The sequence below is a fragment of the Melospiza melodia genome, chromosome 25, assembly GCF_035770615.1.
Source record: "Melospiza melodia melodia isolate bMelMel2 chromosome 25, bMelMel2.pri, whole genome shotgun sequence".
In the NCBI taxonomy this organism is placed as follows: domain Eukaryota; kingdom Metazoa; phylum Chordata; class Aves; order Passeriformes; family Passerellidae; genus Melospiza; species Melospiza melodia.
The window spans coordinates 4,755,611-4,779,076 of NC_086218.1; positions in this window are offsets into that span (position 1 = coordinate 4,755,611).

Below are 23,466 nucleotides of genomic sequence, written 5' to 3' on the forward strand. Positions count from 1 at the left end.
GTATTTTAAACAGATCAAACTCATTGGGAAGTCGACACCCAAAGTCTGTTGAAATGCCTCAGTTGCCCTGTCCACAAGGCCCTGGCCAGGCTGCGTGGAACCTTTCCCAATCCCCTGTGTCCCCTCCTCAGAAACCCACAGCATGTGTTAGCTTTCCAGAGAGTAGTGTTACCCAAAATGGCCCCCAGCCCCTAGGGTGTCCACAAGATGGTGGATGCCACGTGGCATCTTCCCAAACCTGGTCTTCTTCTTCCCAAAATCCCCTTAAGCATCCCAAAACTCCAGCCCCATCCCCCTCTCCTCCTGTTCCTCGTGACACCTTCCCCCCGCCCCCTCACTTTCCTGCAGTACCCTCAGCTCCCACCCCTCTATTCCTCCCAGGGGGCGTCTGCTGACGTGATGTCACCAGGTGTCCCCGTCCCCTCCCAGCCCCCTGGCCCCGCCCCCTTTTCCCATGGTTTCCCCGCCCCTTGCCGGCCCCCTGTCCCCGCCCCCTGTCCCCGTTGCGTCCCCGCCCCCTCCCCGGGTTCCCACGGTGGGGACACACCCACTGCCATCCCCCAAACCTGGAGCTGTGATCCCAATGCTTCTGTTTCAAAGGATACAGAGCAGGGAACAGCAGATCTAATGCATAGTCCCATGTTGTCACTGGCTCCTGTTACCTTTCAGCCTGCTGCTCAGGGGGGAGGAGCTCCAACTGCTAATTGGAGTTCTTTTGGACGACAATTGATTAAAGAGATCTGTAAGTCTCATAAAGAATATGGTCCACACAGTCCATATTTCCGTGGCCTTTTAAATTCTGAACTGAGTAGGACTGTAGTGATTCCACATGATTTAAAACAGCTTTTTTCCTGTCTCATGACCTCCACAGAATTTAAATTATGGGAAATAGCATGGAAACAAATGCTGAATGATGCTCTCCCAGGCTTGCATGCTGATCCAAACACAGCCAAAGACAACAGTGGTAACCCTATCACCATTGAGCACCTCTGTGGTGAGGGCCAATGGTCTTCTCCCTCGATCCAAGCTACTGCAATTCCTGCAGAAAAACTCGAGAAAGTAAAAGAAGCAGCTGAAAAAGCATTCTTTTCCCTACAACCAGAGGGGCCTTTTGAGCCTATAGTAAAATTAAACAGCTACCATCAGAGCCTTTTTTGAAATTTGTAGAAAGGTTAACTAGAGCTATTGAAATACAAGTTAAAAAAGAGAATGCTAGGGAAGCAATTTTAGAAGAAATGGCATTTACAAATGCAAATAAACAGTGTCAAGCAGCAATCCTTAGCCTTCCTCTTCAACCTTCTCCAACCATCAAAGATATGCTCCTAGTGTGTAACAGGAAAGTGCCTCTGATGAGTGTGGCTGAAGACACTAGACCAAGGCTGCTGCCAAGACCACCTCAGCGTGTCGCCGTTGCCAGCCCTGTGCCTTTTCCCTCAGCACAGCAGTACCCTGGGCAGCAGCGGAGACCAGCAATGGCTGAGCCCACAAAACCATGCCTGCTTTGTAACAACCTAGGGCACTGGAGTAACCAGTGCCCCCTGAAAAGGGAATTTGATGAATTTAGAAATGGCAGGGGAGGAGAACTACAAGCCCTCCCTGGGGGCAACAACAACAAAACAACAGAAAAGGGAGCGCCCGCCTGCCAGGCCTGCAGACACAAAAAGAGCAGGCCAAGGGAAGAAGGGTAGCAAAACAAATCAAGCGCGCGATAATATTAATGTTTGTGTAAGTGAAGCAGGTGCTTCAAAGACTGTGTATGATTTAGGTGATCCTGTGTTAACCACGTCTTCTGTCAATGAGCCTTACAGGTTGCAGCTGATAGAGTCACTCCATCTGGAGGACACTGATTGGCATTTTGTCTCTGTTAATCCTGAACAGAAAGGTACTTGGAACCGGATTCGTTGTAAGTACATCGTCATTGGGGACACCAAACACACACCACAAGAGATCAAAATTGCTCCAGGAATGACAACATCAGATCCTGAGCAATTCGTTCTCGGCCTGCATTGTTTCCACCCACCCCTATTTCTTCCCAAGGGACAAATTGTTGCACAAGCTATCCCTGTGCCATCTTCAAAATATTAAAAAACAAGGGCCCACAGTCGCCCGAGTACAAGTTATTGGGAAAGACAAACCCAAATTATGGTGTAATGTCAGTGGGGGTGGGGAGTCTAAACGCATTGAGATGCTTGTAGACACAGGTGCAGACTGCACAGTAATTCCAGTACAAGACTGGCCAGCACACTGGCCTTTGCAAAATGTTGCCAGTCACCTTCAAGGTGTAGGAGGTCTGCAATTGGCAAGACAATCCAAAAGCATTATTCAATTTGAGGGACCAAACGGACAATTAGCAAATATCCGTCCATTTGTGTTAGATTATTTGGAACCTTTGTTAGGGAGAGATTTAATGGCCCAGTGGGGTGTCACAATTGATATTCCAGACTCTCCACAGCATATCTGTGCAGTAGTCACTGAACAACAGCGCCCCACCCAAAAACTGAAGTGGAAAACAGACAAACCAGTTCAGGTGAAACAGTGGCCGCTCAGTAAACAAAAAATAAAGGTGCTTGAGGAACGAGTGGAAGAGCAACTAAAAAAGGGCCACATTGTAGAGACCATGTCCCCATGGAACTCTCCAGTGTCTGTCATCCAAAAAGCTGACAAAAAGAGATGGCGGCTCCTCTGCGACCTCCGACAAATTAATAATGTAATTGAAGATATGGGTTCTCCCCAACCTGGTATGCCATCCCCAACAATGCTTCCCCAAGATTGGAAATTAGCTGTTATTGATATTAAGGATTGTTTTTTCCAAATCCCCTTGCACCATGACGATGCACCGCGTTTTGCATTCTCAGTTCCTTCTATTAATATGGAATCCCCTATGAAAAGGTACCATTGGACCGTTCTCCCTCAGGGATTAAAGGTATCTCCAGCTATCTGCCAGTGGTATGTGTCTTCCCTGCTTTCCCCAGTACGTGCAGCCGCAGAGAAGGCCATCATCTATCATTATATGGATGATATCCTTGTGTGTGCCCCCAATGATGATTTACTCACACATGCGCTTGACCTAATGATCGATGCATTGATTGTTGCAGGGTTCGAGCTCCAGGAAAAGAAAATTCAAAAGATGCCACCTTGGAAGTATTTGGGCTTAGAAATTGGAAATAGGACCATTGTTCCTCAAAAACTAGAAATCAATCCAAAGATGAAGACCCTTGCGGATGTCCACAAGTTGTGTGGGTCTTTGAATTGGGTAAGACCATGGCTCAGTCTGACTAATGAAGACCTTGCCCCTCTTTTCAATTTATTGAAAGGGGGAGAGGACCCAGGTGCTCCTAGGTCTGTTACCCCAGAGGCACGGAAAGCTCTAGAAAAGGTTCAGATTGCAATGTCCACAAGACAGGCCAACCGATGCCAGCCTGACCTGCCATTCAAATTTATCATTCTAGGTAAGTTGCCACGCCTCCATGGAATTATTTTCCAGTGGGAGGAAAAACAAACACCTAAGGCAAAGAACACACCAAAAAAGGACCGGGACCAGAGGGACCCTCTCTTGATCATAGAATGGGTTTTCCTCAGTCACAAAAGGTCCAAGAGACTGACAAAGCCTCAGGAGCTGGTAGCAGAACTGATCCGAAAAGCAAGGACTCGGATCAGGGAGTTAGCAGGATGTGATTTTAAGTGCATTCACATTCCAGTTGAGTTAAAATCAGGTCAAAATACTGTGAAAATACTGGAACAATTGTTTCAAGAAAATGAATTGTTGCAGTTTGCTCTGGATTCCTACTCAGGACAAATTTCAGTAGCGTGGCCCGCTCACAAATTGTTCGAACAAGATGCTCAATTTACCTTAAAACTGAGAAGTGCTCTAAGTAGGAGACCTTTAAAAAGGGCTCTGACAGTCTTCACAGATGCATCCGGGAGGTCCCACAAGTCTGTTATGACTTGGAAGGATTCTCAAACCCAGCAGTGGGAGACAGACATTGCTGAGGTAGAAGGTTCACCTCAGGTTGCTTAATTGGCTGCGGTTGTTAGGGCCTTTGAAAGGTTCTCAGAACCATTTAATCTGATTACAGACTCTGCATATGTGGCAGGAGTAGTATCCAGGGCAGATCAAGCAATACTTCAAGATGTGTCTAACATCGCACTTTTCGAATTGCTCTCAAAGCTGGTAAAGTTAGTCACTCACCGAGTGCAACCTTTTTATGTGATGCATGTCAGGTCACACACTGACTTGCCAGGGTTTATCGCTGAAGGCAACAGAAGGGCAGATGCTCTTGCTGCACCTTCAGTGATGGCCACTCTCCCAAATGTATTTGAACAGGCAAAAATCAGCCACCAGCTTTTCCACCAAAATGCACCTGGCCTGGTTCGTCAGTTTAACATCACTCAAGAATAGGCCAAAGCGATTGTGGCCACATGACCAAATTGCCAACAACATGCACTCCCTACAGTGAGTATGGGAGCAAACCCAAGGGGGACTGAACAGTTGTGAACTGTGGCAAACAGATGTAACACACATACAGTCTTTTGGACGGCAGAAATACATTCATGTTAGTGTAGATACCTTTTCTGGAGCGGTCTATGCTTCTGCCCACACAGGAGAATCATCTATTGATGCTATTAAGCACCTCTTACAGGCTTTTTCTTTCATGGGCATCCCCAAGGAGCTGAAAACTGATAATGGGCCTGCTTACAAAGCCAAGGAATTCGGGAGCTTCCTGCAGCAATGGGGAGTAGAGCACAAAACTGGCATCCCCTACTCCCCTACAGGTCAAGCCATTGTAGAAAGAACTCACTGTGATATTAAAAGAGTCCTGGACCAGCAACAACAGGTTCTGAAGGTGGAACCTCCCCACATCCGGTTATCCAGGGTGCTATTCACAATCAATTTCCTGAATTGTTCTTTTGACAGCCTGAACCCACCCATCCTACGCCACTTTGGGGGGAGCAATCATAGGTTAATAAAAGAAAAACCTCCAGTTTTAGTAAAGGACCCTGAGACTTGGAAAATGGTGGGACCTTACAAATTAGTTACTTGGGGACGTGGATACGCCTGTGTGTCCACCCCCTCTGGTTTAAGGTGGGTTCCTTCCAAATGGGTAAAGCCCTATGTTGCCAAGGTCTCAGAGAAATCCACAGAAGCACCCCAGGTTGCTCATGCTGCCTGGAGAAGAAAACGCCGCACGTGTTCTCTGGAGGAAATTCCATTTAAGCCTCCTATCTGGAATAGTTTATAATATATGTTTGTTTCAAGTTTTTGTACCAGTTTAGATCCCACTGTTCGTGTGTAGCCTCGAGATGCCATGAGACCGAGCCTGCTTCTCGTCCTACTCGTGATCATCCCACCTGTGACCTCCTGCATAGTGCTGCAGCCCAAACCACATATGGACTACCTTGGCAAAAGCTCTCGGACATCAACAGAGAAACTGACAACGGGCTGAATGGACTGTTCAAAGGCTGGGGACTCTCGGGCTGGTTGGGATCTATTCTGAAAACTGTGTTTTTAGTGCTGTTTATTTTAGTTATAGGTATTGTAGTTTATAGCATTGTTTTTGGACTAATCAAACGCATGGTCCTCAAGTTAATTTCAAGCTTATCTCCCCCTCCTGAGGTCTACCATTTGGAAGCCCTCAGTGCTCCAATGGATGACCTGGAAGCCTCAGTGGAAAACACTGACCCTCCTGTAGAGGAAGAACTGATTTACCAACCATGGTTTGGCAATCATTCTGCACCACAAACACAGTCCTCTTCTTTTTAAACAAAACTAGGGGGAGATGTTGTGGTGTGCTGTGATGTCCCATTTTGGCCTTCCAGGTCACTTTCCCAGGTGTGCCTGTACCTCTCTCCCTTTCCCCTTGCCCCCATGCTGAGTGAGTCCTGTCAATCAGGCTGAACATTCCAGCAAGGCGTCGTGTGGTTGGTCAAGTTTAAAGGATGCCCCTATGCCCAGAGGTCATTGGCCTGTCTGGGTGTCATCTTCCCCTGAGACCCTGCCCCTCTCACCTGGTTGGTGGCTCACCTGTACCTCCCCTCCCCCTGTACCTGAGCTTTAAAAGGTGATCAGACCATGCGGGCGATATTCGGTTGGAGCAGGTTCTCACGTTCAGACCTCTGTAACCATGGAATAAACCTCTGGACATTAAACCCTCCAGCAGAATCCATCTCCTTTTTCTCTTCACCATCGCCTGAAGCCATTCCTCCTGAGGTAAACGGGGTCCTAACAAGCCTGGACTTGTTCAGTGCCCAGCTGCAACCACCAGCAAGCCAAGGTATCTCTGGGGTGATACACCGCAGTTGCTGCCTTTGGCCCAGCAGCGAGGGTCAGACTGGCCCAGGCACAATCTAACTGGTAATATTGGGAGCCTTTTTTTCCAATAAGGGACCACAAAATCCTCTCAAAATCCCCCCCAAATCCCCTCAGAGACCTCAAAATTCCCTTAAAATCCTGAAAATTCCCTCAGTGACCCCAAAATCTCCTAAAAATCCCCCCCAAATCCCCTCAGAAGCCCCAAGATCCCTTAAAAATCCCCTCAGGAACCCCAAATCTCCTCCAATGCTCCAAAATTTCCTCAAAATCCCTCAAACTTTTCTCAAAATTCCCCCAAATCCCCTTAAGGACACAAAATCCCCCCCAAATCCCCCCAAAAATCCCCCAGGGACCCCAAAATCCCCTCAGAAACCCAAATATCACTGCAAAACCCCTCAGGGACCCCAAAATTTCCTCAAAATTCCCTTAAAATGCCCCAAAATCTCAACATTTCCACCAGGGACCTCGAAATCTCCTCAGAATCACCTCAGAGACCCAAAATAATCTCAAAATGCCCCAAAATCCTCTCAGAGACCCCAAAATCTCCTCAAATTCCCTCAAAAATCCCCTCAGGAACCCAAAATTGCCTCAAAATCTCCTCAAATTCCCCCCCAAATTCCCCTCAGGAAGCTCAAAATTAACTCAGAGACCTCAAAATTCACTCAGGCACCACAAAATCTCCTCAAAATCCCCTCAAATTCCCCAAAATCCCCCAAACTCGCCTCCAATTCCCACATTTCCCCAAAAATCCCCTCAGAAACCCAAAACCACCTAAAATTCCCCCAAAATCCCTTCAGGACCTTCAAAATTGCCTCAAAATCCCTCAAAATTTCCTTCAAATTCCCCAAAATCTCAACATTTTCACCAGGGACCTCAAAATCTCCTCAAATTCCCCCCAAAAATCCCCTCAGGGAGCCAAAAATCTCCTTAGAATTCCCTTAAAATCCCCCAAAACTTCAAAATTCCCCTCAGGGACCCTGAAATTAACTCAGAGTCCTCAAAATCCCTCAGGGAGGCCAAAATCTCCTCAGAATTCCCCAAAATCTCCTCAAAATCCCCCAAATTCACTCAAAATCCCCTCAGGAAGCCAAAATCCCCCCAAAAAACTCCTCAGGAACCCAAAATTCTACAAAAATCCCCTCACGGACCCCAAAATCTCCTCAAAACCCCTCAAATTTTCCCCAAATCCCATTAGGAACAGAAAATCGGCTCAAAATCCCCTCAGGGACCCCAAAATTCCCTTAAAATGCCCCAAAATCCCCTCCAAATCTCCAAAAATCTCAAGTTCCCCCAAAATCCCCTCAGGAGCCCCAAACTTGCCACAAAATCCCTCAAAATTTTCTTGAAATCTCCCAAAATCTCAACATTCTCACCAGGGCCCCCAAAATCTCCTCAAATTCCCCCAAAATTCCCTTAAAATCCCCCAAAATCCCCTCAAATTCCCCAAAAATCCCCTCAGGAACCCAAAGTCTCCTCAAATTCCCCAAAATCTCCCTGAAATCCACTCAGAGACTCCAATATTTCCCTTAAAATCCCCCAAATCCCTCAGGAATTCCAAAATCTCCTCAAAACCTCATGAAATTCTCCTCAAATCCCCACAAATTCCCTCAAATCCCCAACAAATCCCCTCAGGAACCAAAAATCTCCCGAAATTCTCCCAAAATCTCCCCAAAACCCCCTCAGGGACCTCAAAATTTCCTCAAGATCTCAAAATTAACTCCAAATCCCCCTCAGTGCCCCAAAATCCTTCAAAAATCCTCAAAATCACCTCAAAACCCACCCGAAATCTTCTCGAAATCCCACAAAATTTCATCAAAACCCCATCAGGGCCCCAAAAATCCCCTCAAAAATCCTTCAAATTGTCTCCTAATCCCCTCAGGAAGCCAAAATCCTCCAAAAAATGCTTCAGGGACCCCCAAATTCTCCTCAAAATGCCCCAAAATCTCCTCACAATCCACGAGAGACAACAAACAATGCCTTGAAAACGCTTGAAAATCCTCCCAAATCCCACAGGATCCTCCGAAATCCCCTCAGAAACCGCCCAAAATCCCCTGAAGGGCCCCAAAATTCAGGCAGGGAGGAAAAAAAATGGAAAAATCCCGGAAATCTCCCCTTTGCCCATATAAGGAAATACCGCGAGGCCCGGCCGCTTTGGCCCCGCCCCTCTGGGCCCCGCCCCTTTTACCTTTTATGGGTTGCCCTCAGCGCCCCCTCGGGCCCGGCTCCGCCCCCAGCAGCCAAAGCTCCGCCCCTCGCCGAAGCTCCGCCCCCAGCAGCAGAAGCTCCGCCCCTCGCCGAAGCTCCACCCCCAGCAGCTGAAGAAGCCCCGCCCCTCGCCGAAGCTCCGCTCCATCAGCCGAAGCTCCGCCCCTCGATGAAGCTCCATCATATCAGCCGTAGCTCCGCCCCTCGATGAAGCTCCGCCCCTCGCCGAAGCTCCGCCCCTCAATGAAGTTCCACCCCTCGCCGAAGCTCCGCCCCTCGCCGAAGCTCCGCCCCCTGCAGCTGAAACTCCGTCCCTCGCCGAAGCTCCGCCCCATCAGACTTACCTCCGCCCCTCGTCGAAGCTCCGCCCCCAGCAGCTGAAGCTCCGCCCCTCGATGAAGCTCCGCCCCTCGATGAAGCTCTGCCCCATCAGCCGAAGCTCCGCCCCTCGATGAAGCTCCGCCCCTCGCCGAAGCTCCGCCCTAAGCAGCTGAAGAAGCTCCGCCCCTTGCCGAAGCTCCGCCCCTCGATGAAGCTCCGCCCCTCACCTAAGCTCCGCCCCATTAGCCGTAGCTCCGCCCCTCACCGAAGCTCCGCCCCTCGATGAAGCTCCGCCCCATCAGCCGAAGCTCCGCCCCTCGCCGAAGCCCCGCCCCCATCAGCCGAAGCTCCGCCCCTCGCCGAAGCCCCGCCCCCATCAGCCGAAGCTCCGCCCCTCACCGAAGCCCCGCCCACCGCCGGCTCTGCGCCGCCTCCAGCGAGGCCTCTGAGGGGGAAACGGAGACCCCAAAATTTTGGGGTGAGAAGCCCCGAATTTGGGGTTTGGGGGGTCTGGGACCCCAAAATTGAGGGAGGGGACCACGAAATTGGGGTGAGGATCCCAAAGTTGGGGTTTAGGGGGGGTCTGGAACCCTAAAAATGGGAAAGGGACCCCAAAATTTGGGGGTGAGGACCCCAAAATTGGGATGTGAGGAGGGTCAAGGACCCCAAATTTGGGGTTTAGGGGTGGGGACACCAAATGTGGGGTTTGGGGGGGTCAGGGACCCCAAAATTAGGGAGGGGATTCCAAACATGGGGAAGAGGCCCCCAAAATTTGGGGTTTGGGGAGTCCTGGGACCCCAAAAATCGGGTTGGGGACTCCAAATTTGGGGTTTGGGGAGGATCAGAACCCGTAAAAATGGGGAAGGGACCCCAAAATTGGGGTTTCGGGGGGTCTGAGACCCCAGAATTGGGAAAGGGAGGGTCAGGGACCCCAAATTTGGGGGTTGGGGGGAGTCAGGCACCCTAAAATTGGGGGAGGGTCCCGAGAATTTCGGGGTGGGGACCTCAAAACAGGGGTTGGGGCGGGGGGTGTCAGGGGATCCCAAATTTGGGGCTTTGAGAGGGCCAAGGATCCCAAATTTGTGGTGAGGACCCCAAAATTGGGACTTAGGGGGGTCACGAAACCCCAAAACTGGCGCGGACCCCAAAATTTGGGGGTGGGGAGGCCCCGACATGGAGGTTTTGGCTGTAGGAACCTTTGTGCGGGGGCCCGCGTTTCCGGCCGGACGCACCGAGGCGCTGCGCCGTTTCCTGTGCTTCCGCAATGGCGTCCCCCAGGCCCTGCAGGGCCCCCGGCGGAGCCTGGGCCAAAAACGGCCCAAAATCCACAGAATTCACCCAAAATTCACACAAAATTCACCCCAATGTCCACGAGAGTGTGCCCAGGGTTCTCACGATGCCCAAAACTCCCAGAAAAATGGAAAAAAAATCCCACAAAAAAACCCCCCAAAATTCCACAAAAACGAGGGTTAAAATTGGCCCAAATCCACCCGAATTCACCTCAAAATTCACCCCAATATCCCTGAGAGTGTGCCCAGCGTCCTCATGACGCCAAAAGCTCTCAAGATATTGAGAAAAACCCCAAAAATCCCCAAAATTCCACAAAAACGAGGCGCAAAATGGACCCAAATCTGCCCAAATTCACCCCAATATCCCTGAGATTGTGCCCAGGGTTCTCATTGAAATAAACAGGGCCAGGAGACTTCTTCTCCTGTGTAATGCCTTTATTAAAAAGTGATCAGCTCAGGATTGGGCGGCTCGACGGGTCTGCAGCGTCCGTCGTCTCCCAGGGCGACTCAGAGGAGGAGGATATGCGCAGCTCTGTCCACCAGGGGCAGAGCTGGGGATCAGATCCTCTTGGGAGCCTTTTTGGGTCTCCTGATCCCATAAGATGGTGTCAGATGTTGTTTCTCCCACTCAGTCGGCCTGGTCTCAGCTCCGGGGTCACCTCCCATGGTCAGGGCGAGAGGGTCCGAAGGTGTTCCGCGTCTCTGCAGACTCAGCACTCGGTTCCTCACGTCCAGACATCACTCTAGTCTCTCAACTCTTAGGTGGCTCGTTGTTTTGGGGTTTCTCCATGAGTTTGGAGATGGGGGTCCCACAAAGCATTCTGGTCTTGCAAGTCACTTTGCATAACCCCCCCCACCTTCTCAGGTGTCTTCACTATTCTGGGAAAGGTACAACTTAGCTTCGGGCAAGGTCCCCACCCAGGAGAAGGGCCATTACCTCGCCCCAGCCAGGGCTTTTACTAATACAAAAACAACCATTAACGACAACGACCCGTGATTACAATAACAAAACACACAGAACTTGGGCAGGGCCAGTGGTCTGGCTGCCTTTTTGAAACTTTTTCTCATAAAAAATATTAACCGAGTTTTTGTTCATAACAGTCCCCCCTCTTTTTCTTTGATCGAGCTTAAACTCTAAGCTCGCATCAACTCCCGATTTTTGTTTTGAATCTACTATAAATCTCTTGTGCACTTTGGTAATCACGGTTACTTAACCTTGTTACTTTCCTTGGTTTCTTCAGGTTTGTCTTCACGGCAAACACTATTTTACTGAAACAGATAAATAAGCATAGTAAAAATAGCAATCCTCCAAGTGCACACACAGCGAGAAAAAACTACCTTTTCCCACACATCCTTTTTGAAAATGTCCAGGTTCTCCCACCCACTGGGATCAAGTGTAGGAGTTTGATCTTCATTATTTACACATGCTAACCTTTTTATTTTGTTTGAAATGTTCCTAATAATTGAATTCTTAATTTTTAATACTGCCTGGAGCCGGATAACTTTGTTTAACATAGATATTGGGATCCGAATTTGGCTTTTACAATTTTGGATTTTCTCAATTTCTATTTCACTGTGCCTGTTCTGTTTAATTTCTCCCAAATCATTATATATAGGAACTCCCAAACTTGATCCAGTTTCTTTGGGCAACAAGAAAATTGGTTTTATTACTCTAGCGGTGCAGCTGCCAGACGAGATCAAATCTAGGGGTTTAAGGCTCCCCTGAAATGTGTTCCTAAAGGGGTTTATCTCTTTTCCAGTACACTCATATAAATACTTGTAACAAACAATTTTTCTTACCATTTTCACCATTTCTTTGCTTTTTACTATATCTGCTGAGCTTGTTTCAGCAGCATCCCATTTAAAGCACAACCAGGCTTCCCCTATAGGGCACTCTCCTAGGAGTGGCTGCCTAAAAGTGGCAGTATTGTATATTATCCAATACACTCTCTTATTTTTTTGATAAAAGACCAATTGGGAGAAGTTAACACAATCAGGGTTAGAACTGATGTGGACTCTCGACAAGGAGCTCACTTCCTCCTCACAGCGGGCTTGGTAGCATTCATTGCACGGCTCAGCTGGGCTCCCCAGAGCACCACCAGCAATCAGAGCCATCAGCACTACCCTTCCCAAGAGTCCGGTATGGGTCATCTCACACAGCCTGCCCACCCGGCCTTGCCTCTTGGGGAACTTTACTGAGGAAAAGCTTCCAAGCTCTTTAGAGTCCCTTCTACCCGTTTCTCTGGTTAAACCTCTCTTGGTCTGTTCCTTACCAATTTTGGTTTCCCCTCCCAGGGGAGTGTTCTGTAGAGGATTAACCTGGAGTCTTTAGAAATAAATTGGGGAACTTAACTAGAATTACTTATTTACAGTCTTAAACTTTTTACCAACCTAGTTTACACAGAATAGTCTTAAAACATTTTAAGCAATATTAGAACTCTGATACCAATTTTTTTTTTTTTCCACACAGTTCAGTCTTTTTGACTCTTCCTTCTGAGAGTCATCTTTAAATCACAGTATACTCAGGTGAATTAACTTGTGAAGCAGATGAATCTTTTCCAGCGCCGGGGGGTGAGAGTGATGTGGACTCTGGTCCAATGCCAGAGGGAAAAACTGGGACTCTGGCCCAATGCCAGAAGGACAAAGGGGTGGAGTCCGGTCCAATGCCAGAATGCCAGAGGGAAAAAAAACTGGTGTTGAATCCTGGTCCAATGCCAGGGGGTGAGAGTGATGTGAGTCCAACCTTTTCCTTTTGGTCTGCACAGTCGAGTTAGTAATGAAGAGTACCTGAAACGGGCTTTCAAACACAGGCATTAGTGGTCTGCAATTTAATGATTTTATCAAAACTCAGTTTCTCTGTTTAATGTTATTGGTTAATTTCTCTTTTTCCATAGCTTGCATGTTTCTCTCATCAACTTCTACATACTCTGTATTTTGCAAGGAGTTGTATTTCTCAGCTAACTTAACTCCCAAAGTATTTTTATTCCCCTATTGTTCTGTGTATTTAATTCACTGGTTTTTCTGTTCTATTTTTCAAGATCTTATCTATTTATCTCTTGCTTCTGTTTCTCACTTTCACTTACAGCTTAAATACTTCTTTCAACCCCTTACACTTGAATTTTTTTTTTCTTTTTTTTTTTTTTCTTACGCCATTCTTCTACACAATACACTTCCCTCTAAGGAGATGTGGTAAAACTTATAATGCACAATCTACATTACCTCTATTCTAATTTGTCTATATTCATTCTCACACATTCCTTCACACCCTCAAGACACAAACTGGATCATTATTGCTAGAAAATCACTGTGGCTCCCCTCACCTTGGGGTTGGCCCACAGGTCTCAGTATCCCTGGGCCTTTTGGAAGGGCCCTGGCTCTGGTTGCCTCTGGTGCACATTCACCTGTGAGGCTGTCTGCGTGTCACTCACACTCTCACAGCTACGGCTCCCTCACACACCTGAGGAGCACTAGTCTCGTTTGCAGGTCACACACACTCTTTGGCCACAGCCCCCACCCGCCTGGGGGACACAAGCCTGGTTTGCAGGTCACACATACACACACTTCCACTGCCCCCTTCCCACCTGCCCGGGAAGTTGAGACTGACTTTGTGACTCACTCTCACACACACAACAAGACAACAATAAGGTACCTTTTACTTTCACATCACTTATTACAAGTTAAGTATTACTGGCCAGTTTTGGTGCTATTGGATATCCTTTCTACCTAGCTGTTTTTGTCTAACTTCAGATGTTTTTCACTATACTATACTATACTATACTATACTATACTATACTATACTATACTATACTATACTATACTATACTATACTATACTTCTTAGTACTTTGTTGAGACAGGACTTATCTGCTCCTGTATCTACTCAAAAATTCTAATTCTTCATTTAAGGGTCCCACTTCAAAATTTACCAAGGGCTCTTCTAGATGTTACATCAGGTCCCCTATAGTGTAAAGCCCCTGACCCTCTAATCGTCACCTTTAAGGATCTTCCCTAAATTATCTTGTTCCCTGGCTATTGCCTCATCAAGACTGAGTTTTCTACAAAACCTCCTGACGTGTGCTGCCTTTCCACAGTAAGAGCAATGTCGCTCTCTCAAAGGGCCTTGAGGTGTCTCCATCCCTCTTGTACCTGACAGTACTGACTTATCCTTGCCTCCTCCTGGTGGTGGACCCGCCCACCCTGCACTTTCTCTAGCTACAGCAACCATGATCTTAGCCTTGGCCTTTGCTTTATCTTCCTCCCTCCTTAAATACACCTTCAGTGCCTCTTTTAATAACTCATTAATGTCCTTCTCTTGTCAATCTTCCATCTTTTCCAGTTTTCTCCGTATATCAGGCCAAGACTTGGTAACAAATTGGACTTTCAGTAGCATTTGACCTTCCGGGGTGTCTGGGTCTATTCTGGAGTACAACTGAAAGTTCCGCCTTAGGCAATTAAGCCAGGCAGCAGGAGCTTCATCTTTCTCCTGTGCACCCTCAAATGCCAATTGGGTATTAGTTCCTTTGGGAACTGACTCTTTGATCCCCCGTATTATCAAAGACCTATATTCCCTCATGGCCTTCCTACCCTCCTCCTGATTAGGGTTCCAGTTGGGCTCCGTTAGTGGCAATTTCTGTTCACCTGTTGGCACCTGGGGTCCTGGACTGTTATCTTTCTCCCAAATTTTTATGCCAGCCGCCCTTATCATCTGGACCTCTTCTGGGGAAAATAATATACTCAGGATGGAATTCATTTCCCCCCAAGTGTAGATATTTGGACCTAGAAATTGATCCACTTGTTTGGCTATGCCCACTGGGTCCTCAACTAAATGCCCCAACTCTTTCTTGAATCCCCTCACCTCAGAAGCAGTTAGGGGAGCATTCACAAAGCCAACACCTCCCGCCGCTCCTCCCATAGGAACCTCTCTGAGGGAAAGAGTCTCTCTGCCTTGGAGGTCTTGGATCTGGTGCTACAGTATGGCCCATCTTCAGATGCCAAACTACTTTGAGGGTTCTCTGGGTTACCCTGAACTTTCTGCCCATCAGCAGGTGTATTTGCTGATAGCTGTCTACTGGGCGAGGAGGCATTTGTGTCCAGGTAGAAGGAGGTAAAGGGACAGCAATAGGAGGGGGAGAGGGACCTGAGTAGATATTAATCGGAGCTGGAGAAGGGGTGGAGAATGCAGCAGGTGGAGTAGGCACTTGTGGTGGTGCAGAAGGAACTGGAGGAGATACTGGGTTCATCATAGCAGAAGCTGAAGAGGTAGAAGGAGGAGTTTGAGCAGGTGGTAATGAGATGGCAGCCGGGGGATGAACCGGACCTGCCATTTGAGGTGCTTGAAGAAGAGGATTATAAGGTGGAGGGGCAGAAGGAGGCAGATAATCCAGGGGTCCCATCTTTTACTAGTTCTATCATCCCCTCCTTCATTCCCCTCTTTCTTCCTCTGTACCTTACAAATTCGCACCCCTTCATCCCCAACAGCACTCTTTAACCAGCAAGCCACATACAATAATTGCTCAGGATCAGTATCCCCTCGAGCTGTCAGATAATTATTTAAATTGTTGGCACATCCACTTATCCTTTGTCCCACACCAAGGCCATCCTCCTTGCAACTCTAATTCTGGCCACGCTTCCATACAATAATGGATCATTTTCACTTTATCTAATCCTTCGTGGCCTCTATAGAATCCCATTTTACTAACAGTTCTCCTAAGGGACTACTAGGAGGTATATCCCTCAGTCTCTTGCCAGTCTTTTTACTACTACAACATCCATTTTTCAAGTCTCAATAAAAAAAAATCCCGAAGGTGCCTCTACTGACCTGGGAATTAAAAAAAAAACCTTCCTTGAGGAGCTCCAGCCTCCTCCACTGAACTTCAAATTTACTGCCTGATGCTCAGGACTTTATACTGAAAACAACTGCCTAATCTCTTGATTGCCCAACTTCCCAACGTCAGGTCTTACATCTATCGGGACTTAAACACACGAAGCCACGGCCAAGAATCCGGGTCGTGCCTGACACCCTCAGTCAGGAGAAACAACTGCCTGATTTTTAGTTTGCCCTAACCTGCCAATTTTTAGGCTTCACCGTATCAGGACTTAAAAGCAAACCGCAGCCTCCTTCGCTGGGGTTTGTGCCTGACTCCTTTGTCAGGACTTACTTTGCCCTGCAGGGCTTGTGAACCACCCGAATCCTTCTCGGGACTGACAAATCTTACTCGAATCCTTCTCGAGACTTACAAAAGTGCCTGACCTCCCTTTGTCAGGACTTACTTTGCCTGCAGGGCTTGTGAACCACCCGAATCCGTCTCGGGACTGACAAATCTTACTCGAAATCCTTCTCGAGACTTACAAAAGTGCCTGACCTCCCTTTGTCAGGACTTTGGGGTGCGTGCACTCATACACAGTAATTCACTCCCGCACGCCCGGAGTGGGGGGGCCCTTTATTCCCCCTTGGGAGACGACTCACTCACACCTATTCCACTCGCGTCCCCCCCTGTTCCTGGCCGCTTTTCCTCGCGAAAAGACGGAACCGCAGTAATGAGGGGTCCACTCTCACTTCGAAGGTCCAGCTGCCGGCCCTCGTCTCACTCACACACACATGCGCACGTCTCCCACTCCCGCCACCGAGTTTCTCACCAGTCCGGTGCTCCGGTGCTCCTCTGCGTCGCTGTCCTGAGCCGGTCCCTCTGGTCCTGGTAGCCAGCTGTCCTCTGAAAATCAAGATGGCCAGTCCTGAGTCCTCTTGCGGCGTGGCTATTCCGGACGAGCACTCCAGCTGAAATAAACAGGGCCAGGAGACTTCTTCTCCTGTGTAATGCCTTTATTAAAAGTGATCAGCTCAGGATTGGGCGGCTCGACGGGTCTGCAGCGTACGTCGTCTCCCAGGGCGACTCAGAGGAGGAGGATATGCGCAGCTCTGTCCACCAGGGGCAGAGCTGGGGATCAGATCCTCTTGGGAGCCTTTTTGGGTCTCCTGATCCCATAAGATGGTGTCAGATGTTGTTTCTCCCACTCAGTCGGCCTGGTCTCAGCTCCGGGGTCACCTCCCATGGTCAGGGCGAGAGGGTCCGAAGGTGTTCCGCGTCTCTGCAGACTCAGCACTCGGTTCCTCACGTCCAGACATCACTCTAGTCTCTCAACTCTTAGGTGGCTCGTTGTTTTTGGGGTTTCTCCATGAGTTTGGAGATGGGGGTCCCACAAAGCATTCTGGTCTTGCGAGTCACTTTGCATAACCCCCCCCCACCTTCTCAGGTGTCTTCACTATTCTGGGAAAGGTACAACTTAGCTTCGGGCAAGGTCCCCACCCAGGAGAAGGGCCACTTACCTCGCCCCAGCCAGGCTTTTACTAATACAAAAACAACCATTAACGACAACGACCCGTGATTACAATAACAAAACACACAGAACTTGGGCAGGGCCAGTGGTCTGGCTGCCTTTTTGAAACTTTTTCTCATAAAAAATATTAACCCGAGTTTTTGTTCATAACACTCATGATACTCAATAGACTCACCAAAGTATCGAGAAAATCCCACAAAACCCCCAAAATTTTACAAAATTGAAGCTCAAAATTGACCCCAAATCCTCCAAAAAATCCCCAAAATCCCCCCCCCCAAAATCCACAAATTTCCCCCCCAAAAAAATTCCAAAACCTCCCCGAAAAAAATCCCAAAAAAATCCCCCTAAAATTGCCCCACAAAATCTCCCCAAAATTCCCCCCAAAAATCACCAAAATTGCCCCAAAATCCCCCAAAAAATTCCCTGAAAAAATCCCCCAAAATTCCTCCCTGAAATTCCCCAAGATTCCCTGAAAAATCCCCAAATTTCCCCTAAAAAATCCCAAAAAAAAAAAAAAAAAAAAAAAAAAATTTCACAAAAATGAGGCTTAAAATTCTCCAAAAAAATTCCCGAAAAAGATCCCAAAAATTCCCCCCAAAAAATCCTGAAAAATCCCCAAAAAATCCCCAAAACTCAAAAAACCGAGACTCAAAATGGACCCCAAATCCGCCCCAAAGTCACCCAAAATTCACCCCGAAATAATCCCCAAAATTCCCCCAAAAATTCCCCCCAAAAATCCCCAAATTGCCCCAAAAATTCCCCACAAAATCCCCCTAAAATATCCCAAAAAAATCCCCCAAAATTTTATAAAAACGAGGCTCAAAATGGATCAAATCCCCCCAAAAATCCCCAAAAACTCCCCAAACAAAATCCCCAAAATCCCCCTAAAAATACCCCCCAAAAAACCAAAAATTCCACCAAAAATCCCCAAATTCCCTGAAAAATCCAAAAAAAATCCCCCCAACATCCCAAAATTCAAACAAAAAAACGAGGCTCCAAAATGGACCCAAATCCTCCAAAAAATCCCCAAAATTCCCCCCCAAAATCCACAAAATTTCCCCCAAAACTCCCCAAAAACTCCCCAAAAAAATTCCCAAAATTCCCCTAAAACCCCCCCCCCACCAAAAAAAACCCAAAATTCCACCCAAAATTCCCCAAATTCCCTGAAAAAATCAAAAAAAATCCCCCCAAAATCCCAAAATTCAAACAAAAAAACGAGGCTCAAAATGGACCCGAATCCGCCCAAAATCACCCCAAAATAATCCCAAAAGTTCCACCAAAAATTCCACCAAAAATCCCCAAAATTCCCCTAAAAAAATCCCCAAATTCCCCCAAAAAAACTCCCTGAAAAATCCCCCAAAATTCCCCACAAAATTCCCGCAAAAAATCTCCCCAAAATTTTATAAAATGAGGGCTCAAAATGGACCCAAATCCTCCACAAAAAATCCCCAAAATTCCCCCCCCAAAATCCACAAAATTTCCCCCCAAAAATCCCCAAATTCCCCCCAAAAAAACTCCCTGAAAAAATCCCACAAAATTCCCCACAAAATTCCCCAAAAAATCCCAAAAAGTCTCCCCAAAATTCCACAAAAACGAGGCTCAAAATGGACCCAAATAATCCAAAAAACTTCCAAAAATTCCCCGAAAAAAATCCCAAAATTCCCCAAAAAACTCCCCAAAATTCCCACCAAAAATCCACAAATTCCTCTAAAACATCCCAAAAAAAACCCCTAAAATTTCCCCTCAAAAAACCCCGAAATTTCCCCCCAAAAAGCCCCCAAAATCCCCCCCCCAAAATCCACAAAATTCCTCTAAAAAATCCAAAATTGCCCAACAAAAATCCCAAAACTTCCCCAAAAATCCACCAAGATCCCCCCAAAAAAAACCCAAAAATTCCCACCAAAATCCACAAAATTCCTCTAAAAAATCCCCAAAAAAACCTAAAATTCCCTCCAAAAACCCCAAAATTCCCCCCTAAAATTCCCCAAAATCCACAAAAATGAGGCTCACATGGAGCCCACATCCTCCTGAATTCACTCCAAAATTCCTCAAATATCCCTGAGATTGTAAAAAAAATCCCAAAATCTTTTCCAAAATTCCCCCAAAAATCCTGAAAAATCCCCAAAAATATCCAAAAATCCCCCAAAATTCCCGAAAAATTTAAAAAAATCCCAAAAACTCCCAAAAAATCCCCAAAATTCCCCCCCAAAATCACCCAAAATTCTCCCCAGAAATTTTCCCAAAAAATCCCCCAAATTCCTCCAAAAATCCCTTTTAAATGCCCCAAACTCCCCAAATCCCTTCCAAAATTCCCACAAATCCCAAAAAAGTTCCCCAAAAATTCCATTTCGCCCACAAAAAAAATCCCATTTCAAGCTCCAAAACTCCCCTGGACCCCCCAAAATTCCTTCAAATCCCCTCCAAAAAAATCCCAAAAAATCCCCCAAAATCCCAAAAAAATCCCTTAAAATTCCTGAAAATTCCCCAAAAATCCCAAAATTTCCCCAGATCTGAGGGAACCCCCCAAAGATTGGGTTCCCCACCCCCAAATGTGACCCCAATTCCCCTCAGGTTTTGGGGTCCCCTCTCACCTCCAGCTCCTGCAGGTGCCCGTACCTGAACCCCGAGTTAAGGAACAATTTGGGTATCCCCCAAAAATCTCCCCTTCAATTGAAGGTTCAGCCCCCAAATTTGGGCACCCCCACCCCAAATTTTGGGGTTTCCAGAATTTTCCATCCCAGGAACCCCCAAAATTTCGGATACAAGCGCAGATTTCCTCGAAACTTCTTTGCGTTCCTGTGGGGAGACCCCAAAAATTCCGTGAGGGGAGAACCGGGAAAAAGAGCGGGAAAAGCGGCGCGGGCATGATGGGAGCTGTAGTTCGGGAGGTGTGGGCTGCAATGATGCTCTATAGGCGGCGCGGGGCATGATGGGAGCTGTAGGCTTGGCTATAATGGAACTCAGTGGGGCGCGGGGGATGATGGGAGCTGTAGGCTCGGCTATAATGGAGCTCAATGGGGCACGAGGGATGATGGGAGCTGTAGGCTTGGCTATAAGGGAACTCAATGGGGCGCGGGGCATGATGGGGGCTGTAGGCTTGGCTATAATGGAACTCAAAGGGGGCGGAGGGGATGATGGGAGCTGTGGGCTTGGCTATAATGGAACTCAGTGGGGCGCGGGGGATGATGGGAGCTGTAGGCCCGATTAATGAAACTCAAAGGAGCGTGAGGGATCATGGGAGGTGTAGTTCGGGAGGTGTGGGCCTGCAATGATGCTCTGTAGGCGGCGCGGGGAATGATGGGAGCTGTAGGCTTGGCTATAATGGAACTCAATGGGGCGCGGGGCATGATGGGAGCTGTAGGCTTGGCTATAATAGAACTCAATGGGGGCGTGGGGGATGATGGGAGCTGTAGGCTCGGCTATAATGAACTCAATGGGCGGCGCGGGGCATGATGGGAGCTGTAGGCTTGGCTATAATGAAACTCAATGGGGCGCGGGGGATGATGGGAGCTGTAGGCTCGGCTATAATGGAACTCAAAGGGACGTGGGGGATGATGGGAGCTGTAGGCTTGGCTATAATGGAACTCAATGGGGCGCGGGGCATGATGGGAGCTGTAGGCTTGGCTATAATGGAACTCAGTGGGGCATGGGGGATGATGGGAGCTGTAGGCTTGGCTAATAGAACTCAGTGGGGCGCGGGGGATGATGGGAGCCTGTAGGCTCGGCTATAATGGAACTCAATGGGGCGCGGGGGATGATGGGAGCTGTAGGCTCGGCTATAATGGAGCTCAATGGGGCACGAGGGGATGATGGGAGCTGTAGGCTTGGCTATAAGGGAACTCAATGGGGCGCGGGGGATGATGGAGCTGTAGGCTTGGCAATAATGAAACTCAATGGGGCGCGGGGGATGATGGGAGCTGTAGGCTTGGCAATAATGAAACTCAATGGGGCGCGGGGGATGATGGGAGGTGTAGTTCGGGAGGTGTGGGCCTGCAATGATGCTCTATAGGCGGCGCGGGGCATGATGGGAGCTGTAGGCTTGGCTATAATGAACTCAGTGGGGCACGGGGGATGATGGGAGCTGTAGGCTCGGCCATAATGAAACTCAATGGGGTGCAGGGCATGATGGGAGCTGTAGGCTTGGCTATAATGGAACTCAATGGGGCGCGGGGCATGATGGGAGCTGTAGGCTTGGCTATAATGGAACTCAATGAAGCGTGGGGGATGATGGGAGCTGTAGGCTTGGCTATAATGGAACTCAATGGGGCGCGGGGCATGATGGGAGCTGTAGGCTCGGCTATAATGAACTCAATGGGCGGCGCGGGGCATGATGGGAGCTGTAGGCTTGGCTATAATGAAACTCAATGGGGCGCGGGGGATGATGGGAGCTGTAGGCTCGGCTATAATGGAACTCAAAGGGACGTGGGGGATGATGGGAGCTGTAGGCTTGGCTATAATGGAACTCAATGGGGCGCGGGCATGATGGGAGCTGTAGGCTTGGCTATAATGGAACTCAGTGGGGCATGGGGGATGATGGGAGCTGTAGGCTTGGCTAATAGAACTCAGTGGGGCGCGGGGATGATGGGAGCTGTAGCTCGGCTATAATGGAACTCAATGGGGCGCGGGGGATGATGGGAGCTGTAGGCTCGGCTATAATGGAGCTCAATGGGGCACGAGGGATGATGGGAGCTGTAGGCTTGGCTATAAGGGAACTCAATGGGGCGCGGGGGATGATGGGAGCTGTAGGCTTGGCAATAATGAAACTCAATGGGGCGCGGGGGATGATGGGAGCTGTAGGCTTGGCAATAATGAAACTCAATGGGGCGCGGGGGATGATGGGAGGTGTAGTTCGGGAGGTGTGGGCCTGCAATGATGCTCTATAGGCGGCGCGGGGCATGATGGTGGGAGCTGTAGGCTTGGCTATAATGAACTCAGTGGGGCACGGGGGATGATGGGAGCTGTAGGCTCGGCCATAATGAAACTCAATGGGGTGCAGGGCATGATGGGAGCTGTAGGCTTGGCTATAATGGAACTCAATGGGGCGCGGGGCATGATGGGAGCTGTAGGCTTGGCTATAATGGAACTCAATGAAGCGTGGGGGATGATGGGAGCTGTAGGCCCGGCTATAATGGAACTCAATGGGGTGTGGGGGATGATGGGAGCTGTAGGCTTGGCTATAATGGAACTCAATGAAGCGTGGGGGATGATGGGAGCTGTAGGCCTGGCTATAATGGAACTCAATGGGGTGTGGGGGATGATGGGAGCTGTAGGCTCGGCTATAATGGAACTCAATGGGGCGCAAGGGATCATGGGAGTTGTATGTGCACGTCCAATTAGGCCCAAAGGCGCGCGGGGGATGATGGGAGTTGTAGGCTTGGTTATAATAAAAGCCAATGGGGCGCAGGGGGTTATTGGAGTTGTGTGCGTGCCTCCAATGGGGCCCAATGAGGCGCGGGGGATGATGGGAGCTGTAGACTTGGTTATAATAAAAGCCAATGGGGTGCAGGGGGTTATGGGATTTGTATGCACGCATCCAATGGGGCCAAATGGGTGTTGCGGGGCATGATGGGAGCTGTAGTTCCGGAAAGCATCTCCTGCTCCTACCCCTTAAATTTTGGGGTCCCCTTTTAATTTTGGGGGTTTTTTCACCCTCCTGAGTTTTGGGGTCCCCCCTCACCTCTGGTTCCGGACATGGCGGGTGACGTAGTCCCAAATGGGGGCTATGGGACCGGAGCAGAGCCTGCCGGAGAGGGAATTGGGGCACCCCAACATTTGGGGGTGACCATAAAATTCACCCAGAAACCCAAAAATCACCCCCAGGAACCCGAAAATCACCTCCAGGAACCCCCAAATCCACTCAGGATGCCCTAAAAGGGACCCCAAAACCCCTTGAGGAGCCCTCAGTGGGACCCCAAAATCCCTTCAGGACCCCACAAAGGGAACCCAAAACCCCCCAGGACATCCCAAATCTTCCCAGGACCCTACTAAGGGACCCCCAAATACCTCC